Genomic DNA, 10,566 nt, shown 5'->3' with positions numbered 1-10,566 from the left:
GCCGCCGCCGACTGGTGTTTCCGCCTGCACGGCTGGCCTTTATGCCGCCGTTGTTGGGCGTCTACGTCTTCACCGACCGGCCGCCTCGTCCGCCGCCGACTGGTGCTTCCGCCTGCACGGCTGGCCTATTATGCTGCCGTTGTTGGGCGTCTACGTCTTCACCGACCGGCTTGCCTTCGCCGCCACCGACTGGTGTCTCCGTCTGCACGGCTGGCCTATTATGCCGCCGTTGTTGGGCGTCTACGTCTTCACCGACCGGCTTGCCTTCGCCGCTGCCGACTGGTGTTTCCGCCTGCACGGCTGGCCTTTATGCCGCCGTTGTTGGGCGTCTACGTCTTCACCGACCGGCTTGCCTTCGCCGCCGCCGACTGGTGTTTCCGCCTGCACGGCTGGCCTTTATGCCGCCGTTGTTGGGCGTCTACGTCTTCACCGACCGGCCGCCTCGTCCGCCGCCGACTGGTGCTTCCGCCTGCACGGCTGGCCTATTATGCTGCCGTTGTTGGGCGTCTACGTCTTCACCGACCGGCTTGCCTTCGCCGCCACCGACTGGTGTCTCCGTCTGCACGGCTGGCCTATTATGCCGTCGTTGTTGGGCGTCTACGACTCCACCACCGGCTTGCCTCCACCGCCGCCGATTGGTGTTTCCGCCTGCACGGCTGGCCATTATGCCGTCGTTGTTGGGCGTCTACGACTCCACCACCGGCCTGCCTCCACCGTCGCCGACTGGTGTTTCCGCCTGCACGCTGGCCTATTATGCCACCGTTGATGGGCGTCTGCGTCTTCACCGACCGGCTTGCCTTCGCTGCCGCCGACTGGTGTTTCCGCCTGCACGGCTGGCCTATTATGCCGCCGTTGTTGGGCGTCTACGTCTTCACCGACCGGCCGCCTCGTCCACCGCCGACTGGTGTTTCCGCCTGCATAGCTGGCCTGTTATGACGCCGACTGATGCTATCTTCTTCACGGTTGGCTACGTCGCCGTCACCGCTAATATGCGTCATCATCTTCAACACAAGCTGTCTACGTCTGCTGCTGACTAGTGCTCTCACCTCTACGTCTGGTTTAGACAGCTACCACTACTGATGAACATCATCGTCTTCCGTCGCCGACTGGTTATGCTGTCGCCGACTAGTGCTTTTATCTTCACAACTGCGCGTCTTCACTACCAGTTTGCTTCTGTTGCCGACGACTCGTGTTCACTTCATCACGGCAATGCAACTTTGTCATCATGGTAGAGCGACTTCATCTTTATTATCTTCGGCACTGGCAAACTCTATTGCTGCTACTTCGCAAGTTTTGCTACTTCACCAACCACGACGTCTTTGTGAGCCTCGACATCTCGGCATGTGATGCCATGTTATTTTACTACAACAAGAGGCTCTCCAATATTCAGGATTTCTACTTGGACATCTTCAACACATATCTTCAATCAAGCAATGACTACTCGACGACAAGAAGCTATAATTCTCGACTCTATGTTCAGTTGTTTCCCAACTAACCAAAGAGTCGGGGGCTACACAAATACAAGGCTCAAAATTTGACAAATTTTATGTCAAGCTGAAGAAATCAATTCATCAACCAACGAGTCAACTCCAGGAGTCATTATCTTCATCTTTGATAATATATAGAGCAGACATTCTACTTCAACAACTTGAAATATTTTGGTTTGGACGAGTTGGACAACAACATCAACTCTCCTCCAAGTGAAGCATCTACAACAGCTATAACATTAATTTGATGGATTATTGTCACTGACATCATCACCAGCACCTCTGCTTCATCGGCCCTGACATCTCCGCTATTGCTAATGGATGATTATGTTTTCGCCGACTTATTATTTCACCTTCATGGTTGACCTACTATGCAAATGCTGATGAGCGTCTTTGTCATTATCATTGGTTGCTACACTGCTATTGGCTGGATCACCGACATCGTCATCTTCATCATGTCGGTTGCGTTTGTCGTCGTCAACTATTTTCTTCATCTTCATGATTGGTGGATTTCGCCATCACTGTTGATGCGCGTCTACGTCTTCATCGTCGGTTTGCTTTTGTCATCACCGACTGTTTCTTCGCCTCCATGGTTATGCAACTTCATTACCTTTGATTGGTGTCACTGTTTTTTTACTACCACTGACATCTTCCGTTACTTCTGATGAGCAATTTCGTCTTCATGTTGGTCATTTCATCTCCATGCCGACTGCGTCAGCTATTGCCAATAGACAATTTTGACTATGACAGAAGGACAAGCTATATGCTCAGGGGCTCATCAACTCAAGCGTGAGGATTATATCTCCAATTGGGACTTGTTCCGGATACATTCCACATGGATTCATAGTCATGAGTCTATCTTCTATGCTCAAAGACTGGACCAATTATTATTCCCCGTAAAGGCTATCAACCGAATACTTGCGCCAGTCGGGATTCAATTATTATATTTATTTTGGAGTATCCCATAAGGGATAATCATTCAGATCAGAAGCTATTCATATGAGCTACACTTGGTCTATATTACCCGGAAGATTTATTACTCGGGAGCATGTTATGTGCGTCATCCTTTAAAGGGTGTCGAAGGCATATGTTTTGGCCTAGGCCTAATATGTCTGCAGCCCATATTTTCAGGTGTGGCCTGTCACGTTCTTTTAGGGACTTAGGCACTTTTTGCTTAGGCCAAAGTGCGCGTGATCAAGTGCCCAATACCTTAAAATCCTTTTATACCGCAGTTACTTAACTTTTTAGGAGTTGGTACAATGCATCTTAAAAGGTGTCAAACAGTAAAGCTTTATATAGCTGTCCCGCTGACTTTTTTATATATAAGTCAAGGTGCTGTTTGGGTTTTTAAGCAATTGATTGGATACAATATCATTGCTTTTCGCCACGTAAGTGTGCATTTTTATTGACCAATATTATGGCTTAGGCTGATTATATATTGTGGTCATTTTCTAGGCGGTTGGTAAATCCTTTATGAGTTTATTTACTCGGATTTTACACCACATATGCCATATATTTCCAGGTGTGGTGAAACCATGTGTCTTCTAGGGACTTAAGCACATCTGTTAAAGCAGTGTGCGCATGGCGTATGCCCAATACTTTGGAAATTTCTTTATTCACAATATACAAGCTTCTTTATAGCTATTTTGCTATATCACTCATCATATTTTACAAAGCAGTTGGTATATCACTCGGATCATGTTATTTGGAGGATTCACACCGCATATGCTATATATTGATATCAAGTCACTTGGTTGATTACGATTATCAAAACCACTCGGTTGGTTGGATTATTTATTCCTTGACTATATGCTTGGTTTGTTCAATTAACCACATTGTCGGGGGCTACACCTATTAGGTGCATCTAGTCGGTGCACCTGACTTTATTTTCCAGCCCTCCACAGTCTTCAGATTTGGTAAAAGTACTCGGAAGACCATGATAAAGATGATTGAAGCACTCGGCTTTGGAGTAATCTGGTTCGAGAGAAGATTATCTTTTCGACTGCGAAGGTCTCAGGGGCTACTGTGGATATTATGGGTACCCCATACCCATACGGCATGGTTATCCGACTAGTCATAGGGGATAACTTATATCTATGGAATATGTAATAGATCATGACTCGGGTATTACGTTTCCTTATATATTACGGAACAGCCTAAAGTCCTGGTTTGATAATATTGTAAAGTAGATTTAGGAAACCGATACCGTATTGGTTAAGGTTTCTATCTTGTAATCCTGCCCCCCCACCCTATATAAGGTGGGCAGGAGGCCCTCTAGGGGGCATGAGACAACTAGATCGTCAGATCTATAATACACCCGGCGGATTCAAATCCCCAAACAGGAGTAGGGTATTACCTCTCATTGAGAGGGCCTGAACCTGTCTAAATCCTTTGTCTCCACATCCATCCACTTTTAGGTCTCGTGCGCTACCCCGTTTTATTATTGCCGAATTCATGTTTCGACATGTTCTGATGGTTTGTCATGACAACATGTACGATGAACGATTCCTGCTCTTCCAGCAGCGCCTTCTTGCATTCAAGAATGCGAGTTTGGTTATGAAAAAAGAAGTTTATGTACTTTATCTCTGTTTGACTGCGTTTGCATACCACTGACACACTCACGGTAGACAAGAAGCTGGTCTTGGAGCGCAACAAGTTCGCTCTCAGATTCTTCCAGCCTCAAGGTAATTAAAATTGATCGTCCTCTTCTCCGATCCACGCACAATTTTGGTCGTTCATTACCTTAATCAAATCATTGTCCCTTAGGGTTGTATGATTGAGTGAAATTAATTTTGCATGGTATACTTGAGAAACATATCCCTTATAATATGCTAGCATGAACCATGCTGGTCTAGATGAAAACATGTTTATTTAGCAACTTAGAAAAAACATGCTCCTTACTACCAGTAAGGCAGTAAATCTCATCGGTACAGAAAATCAGCACTACAATTTTGCACGACTGCCAGCAGAAAATATTCCTTACTACCAGTAAGGCAGTAACAAAGATTTTTCTTGCATTGATTTCTCTCTCTTTCTTATTGCCAGTTACTCGATCAATGTTGCACACATTGTACTTCCAAGAATGGAAGGCCAAATCACTTTTGCTGTTCATGAAAATTATAAGGTTATAACTTAGATACCTTTTTATACTTAGGGTATCATGAAATTTAGATGGTGCTGTTCTTCGTTTAGGACCACCTGTGCCTCTGGAGATTAAAAAAAAAGCATATTTCAATTTGTTATCCCCTTTTCCATTTTCCACTTTGCAGCCATTTTGTTGGTCCAATTTTTTATCCCTTTTGATGCTACTATATGGTGTGCTTGATAATAGTTGATAGCCAAAGGGATTCTTTTCGGGCTGCAAAAGGCTAAAGGTTTATGCTTGATGATCTGTATCATGAATTTGTTCTTTTAGTTCTGTTATAGCTATTCATTGATACCATTTTTATTTGCAATGTATTATTAGCATATGGTATTATCACTACTGATGTACTAACTTTGACATTTCTTACTTAGTGCAGAAAATTCATCGAAAATAGTCATGCCATTACTTGGCATTTTTTGCCATTCTCTCCCGTTCATATAAATGTAACAGGGAATACCTCTATTTGGTCCAATTGGGCTGGTGCATGTACACTTCCGCGCGACAAAGCCGCGTTGTGTTTCTTTTTTCATGTATAGTAGCATGTATTTTGTTGTGATTTTTATTTTTTTTTGCCATTCTCTCCTGTTCATATAAATGTAACAGGGAATACCTCTATTTGGCCTAATTGGGCTGGCGCATGTTGTGTTTCTAGTTAGTACTAAGTTATGGTATTGGGAATATTTTAGAAGAGTCTATTCGGCCGAATTGAAAGAAATCAATTATACTTCTCAATAAAGAGAATTCATTATGATTATTACAAGTACATTGTAGCAACGCAAAAAAAGTATAATAGTACTATACAGAGATGCACTAAAACACACCTAGGATGCGCAATAAATAAAACACTACCCCTCACATATCCCCCACCCCCTGCACCCACCCCACCCGGGTCGGCCCCCCACCCCACTCCCCCCCCCCCCTCCCATCCCTTTTTTTCCGTTCCCACCGCCACTAGTACCCTTTAGCAAACCCATTACTGATAGTAATATTTATACTAATAGTGCTAGATGGCACCTACTTAAATTAATAGTGATAGATGGCATCTGGTAAAATTTTAACTGCTCAGTTGATCAGGAGCTGATCAACCTGGATTTTTCACATTTTGGTCCTTTTGAAAAACTTATTTCGCAAGTAGACCCCAAGAAAAACTTATCCCAAAAATAGTCCTTTTTGGGCGCCAGAGTGGCTGGCGCCGTCGTTCAACAGGACGGCGTCAGTCTCTTTGGCGCCGTCCCCCTGCCGACGTGGCGGGGCGATGCTGAGGTGGCTAGGGGGAGTGCGCCAGAGTGGCTCGCTCCCCCCCATCCCCTCCCCCCCCCCCGAAATTTTTTATTTTTGTTTTATTTGTTTGATATTTTTTTCACGCTTAGGGACACACAAGAACCAACCATAGAAAAATTGAACTCAAATGGACGTAATATGTGACATGTAGAATTTTTCCTCTCCTCTCTTCTCTCCGAACTAGTGCAGAGGAGAGAGATGTGCAACTTTTTTATTTTTATTTTATTTTTTTGATATTTTTTTCACACTTAGAAACTCACAGGAACCAACCATGTAAAAAATAAACTCAAACGGACGAAATATGTGGCATGTGGAATTTTCCAAAGCTCCATCGAAAAACTTCTCTCCTCGAAAACACAATCTTGCAAGCGGAATTTGGAGGTTTTAATATCGCCGAACCCGGCAAAGCGGGGGAGAATCGGATGTAACTTTTTCTGTAGATGTCCGTGCATATATTATTTGCCTGATTCCGAGTCCGTATGAGAAAGTTACGCCTATTTTAATAGATGACATATTTTGTCCGTTTCGGTAGAGTTTTGGAAAATTATACATGTCACATATTTTGTCCGTTTGGTTCCTATGTTCTCCTAAGTGTGAAAAAAATATCAAAAAAATGAAATAAAAATAAAAAAATTGCATCTCTATGTACTGTTTAACTTATATGTCATTTCATGTGGTTATATTTTGAATTAGATTAAGTAATTTCATATAGTGGTAGAGTGCATTATGTTTAACATGCTGATCAAAGGGTTTTACTAAAGGAGTTATGGTCTAATTTTAGTGAAGGTGCAAAGTAGACTAAGTGGTATGCTAGATATTTTCAGACTTAGCTAAGTGGTAGTTTGAGTTTAAATTTTTTTTGTGGTTGGTTGTATCGTGATCCTGAGTGTGAAAAAACATCCGAAAAAATAAAATAAAAATGACACCGTTGCAACTCCATACAGAGAAACAGGAATAGAGGCGGCGGCTCCTCCCTGGGGCGGCGCCAGCATGGCTGGCGCCCTCCTCCTGCCACGTCGGTTCGCGTGCGCCACGGTGGCAGGAGGACGGCGCCAGACCCGTTGGATGACGGCGCCAGCTACTCTGGCGCCCCAAAAAGGACCATTTCTGGGATAAGTTTTTTCAGGGGTCTATTTGCGAAATAAGTTTTTCAAAAGGACCAAAATGTGAAAAATCCAGGCTGATCAACTCGTAATATTTTTACTCCTAGGTATTTTCATAAGTTTAATACCTTTTAGTAATATTTTTACTCGCAAGAATATTTACCATGACATGTTTTTACTATACTTAATTGAGCCTCACAGTGGCCGTGAGCCTTAAGAAAGTCCCTTTAGTAATTATTTTACTACAATCACTTGAATGCTCACATGTATTAGAATCATCCAGTCGTGAAGGGGAGTAAAAGAGTTACTGACATGTATTAGTATCATCCAATCATTAAGGGAGTACAAAGTTACTGGACCTTACTTAGGCCGTATTTAGTTCACTCCCAATTTTCAACTTTTCATCATATCACATCACATCTAAAACTTTCCTACACACATGAACTCCTAACTTTCCCTAAACTTTCAACTATTTTCAGGAACTAAACACAGCCTTACATGAGTAGAAAAATTACAACATACTTCCTCCATCCCAGATAAAGTCGAACCCTAGAAGCCTGATGCCTGATGCAGTTTTAGTCCAAGCAACAAAGGACCAAAACACCCTCATTAAGTACAACCACGATTAGCACTTTTCATTAAAAAAAAGTTCATGTGAAATTCGTGCCAAACTACTTCCTGAAAGCCTCCCTTCACTGGAGATGATACGGTGATTTCATTTCTTTTTAATTCACCTGGTGGGTGGTGGACAAGACAACACAGGGCAAATGATAAAGATGCAATTAGTGTTTCTCAATCTCTGGCATAGAAATCGATTTATTGTGGGACAAACGATCGACCCTAGGAATCGAATTTTTGTGGGACGGAGGGAGCAGTCATCAGGCCTGATATATAGTCAGTAAATATTTTACTGTACACGTGTAATTGGTCATGCCATCACCGTTACAAACACACACTCATCGTCCAAAAAATCACAATGCAGAGGACATTAGTCGCCAAGATTCTTCCATCGTATGCCGCCGGAGCCAGCCGATCATCAGTCGTAGAGAGCTCGTCCGGACAAATCCAAGCCTGAAACCTGACGCAGGCACCAAATCCATTAATATTTTTTTTGGAGCTCAAATTCGAAATTCTGGCCACTGTTCATTTGTTTTTATACCTGCCCAAAGTATAATGATGTTATCTGATAGCATCTGAATATGTACTCCCATCTGTTCCAATTTAATGCACTCAAATTTGACCAAATTAATACTGATAAAACTAGGATTTCTTAATAAATAGATGAACTCTAGTTTTTAACATGGAAACAAGCAGAGCTTCAACACCCATGAATTGATCAAACAAAGAAAATAGCACAAAATGTGCATAATGGAGCACGTGCACATTTAAAAAACATAATCCTAAAATTCTGAGATTAAATCACTTTGAACCGTTTGTAATGAGATCCAAGCAATTTTATCAAGGATTATATGGTGTGAAGAGACATCTACAGATGTCTAAGAAAATCAGTCATCGATTGCAGTGGAAAAGATTTGGGTAGTTTAGAATCAAACTGCAAATATGAAACTATTACAAACATGAAGCAAGTAAAAGCGGGATGTTGGCACTCTGAAACTGCAAACCTGAAACGCTCCTATTATGCGCTTGTTGACTGCAAACCTGAAACGGTGGAGATTGACCGAGAGGCGACGTTGCCGATGGAGACGAGCGGATCCAGACACGGCATCGATTGTCGACTGCTGCGGTGGATGTATTTCACCGGAAAAGGCTATACGTACTAACTTTTTTTTTATTAAATTCTTACTAACACTGATGTGTCATGTTATGAGTGCATTTAGATTTTTTTTTTGTAACTTCTATATATTTAAATTAAACGGTTGAGATGATTGTTAGTAAAAGTTTAGTAAGAAAAATTTAGTACGTGTAGCATTGCTCTATTTCACCTAGGCTGGCAACAAAATCATGAGAACAATTCCAGTTGAACAATAACGACAGCAAAAATGATTTGGGATGGACGCTCTCAGCCGGCGCCCGGCGGATGTACAGACGCGACGCTGAAGGTCTGACACTCTCGGGCAGAGCTCGTGGAGACTGGATCTTGGGGCGTCGTCGAGCCTGAAGCCGACCGGCAGAGGAGGGGCGTCGAGGCGGGGCCGCAGGGGGCTGACGAGCCGAGGGGAGGCTGGCTAGGTCTGGCAACCAGGCAGCGGAGAGAGATGGCGAGGATGAGGTCGGCCGGTGGTGGGGATCTCCATGGCGCGGCGCATTGGACAGCGGCGGCCCGCGAGCGCCGCCGTCTCCAACCAATATCACCCGTTGGTCGTTGCCCGCCATTGGAGGATGCTGCCACCGTCGCCGCCGCCTGTGCCCTCTCCCTTGGGAGGTTTTTCCCTAAATGCCATTAAGAAAGATGGTGCTTGTCTCTGTATCACTAAAATATTCAAGCATCTCTCTGCCATAGTTAAACTTTATCGCATCCTTCACACCATTCCGTTGTAAAATGACTTAGTTGCACTTTGGTCCAATATGCTCTCTCCTAGCACTCTCCTCTCTCCCCTCAGATGCAGCAGCAGCAGCAGCAGCAGCAAAGGAGCGGAGGGGAGAAGACGGCGGCACTGCGACAGCGACGGGCGCTGCGACGACGACGATGACAACGGGGGCAGCGCTGCGACGACGGCGGCGGCGGCATTGCTGCGACGACGACGGTGGCGGCATCGCTGCGCGACGAAGACGGCGGCAACAACGCTGCGACGACGACGACGACGAAGACGGGGGCGGCGCTGCGACGACAGCGGCGGCGGCAGCGCTGCGACAACGACGACGACGACCAACACAACTACGGCGGCGAGGACTATTGATGCTTGCTACTGGTGTTCATGACTGTTGATGCTTGCTACTAGTAATGCTTGCTACTAGTTATGCCAGGACCAGCACAACGACGGCGGCGAGGACTATTGATGCTTGCTACTAGTGATGCCAGCGACCTCGCCTGATCAGCCGCGCGGCACATCCAGGAAGCCATCAGCTCGACCGAAAAAATTCGCAAGAACCACAGCTCACAGCCACAGGACCAAGTGTCCGTCCTGATTTCCGCGAAGACGAGTGCAAGAGATTGCTTACTCGGGCCGCCGAAGGGGATGGGTCCGGGGTTGAGCCCGGCGGCGATGCTCGGCGGCGGCTGGACGTGGAGCACGACGAGCGCGCCGTCAGGGCGGAGGCGGAGGTTGTCGGCAGGAGGCCACTGTCCTCCTCGCCGCTCGTGTTGACGCCGGCTTGCATCTGCGTCGGCGGCGGAGGCGGAGCCGCCACCGCAACGTGGACGGGTTCGTTGAACTCCGTGCGGATCCGCGGCATGGTGAAGCTGGAGGAGCCGGTCGGGCCGAGGATGAGGAACAGCGCACCGACGACGAGGATCAGGACGACGACGACCGGGCCGAGGCGACGGCGGCACGGTGCCCCGGCTGGGCGGCGGCCGGGCGCCGGTCGGGCCTGCGCGGCGGCGGCCTGAGGGAGAAGAGGGGAATCGAGGGAGAAGAAAAAGTGAAAGGGC

The 10,566-nt window shown here is 45.7% G+C and overlaps 1 non-coding gene across 1 annotated transcript; it reads right to left on the bottom strand.

Moving 5' to 3' along the window:
- Positions 1-7,777: 7,777 nt before the first annotated feature.
- LOC4348303 (uncharacterized) lies at positions 7,778-10,566 on the bottom strand. The gene is made up of 2 exons (XR_010737164.1): positions 10,137-10,566; positions 7,778-8,175 (listed from the first exon to the last, which is right to left on the bottom strand). It is a non-coding gene; the product is annotated as an uncharacterized protein (transcript).

This window comes from Oryza sativa, chromosome 10, assembly GCF_034140825.1.
Source record: "Oryza sativa Japonica Group chromosome 10, ASM3414082v1".
In the NCBI taxonomy this organism is placed as follows: Eukaryota; Viridiplantae; Streptophyta; class Magnoliopsida; order Poales; family Poaceae; genus Oryza; species Oryza sativa.
Note: the sequence above shows the minus strand (reverse complement) of the source record. Positions and strands in the feature narration are given on the sequence as shown.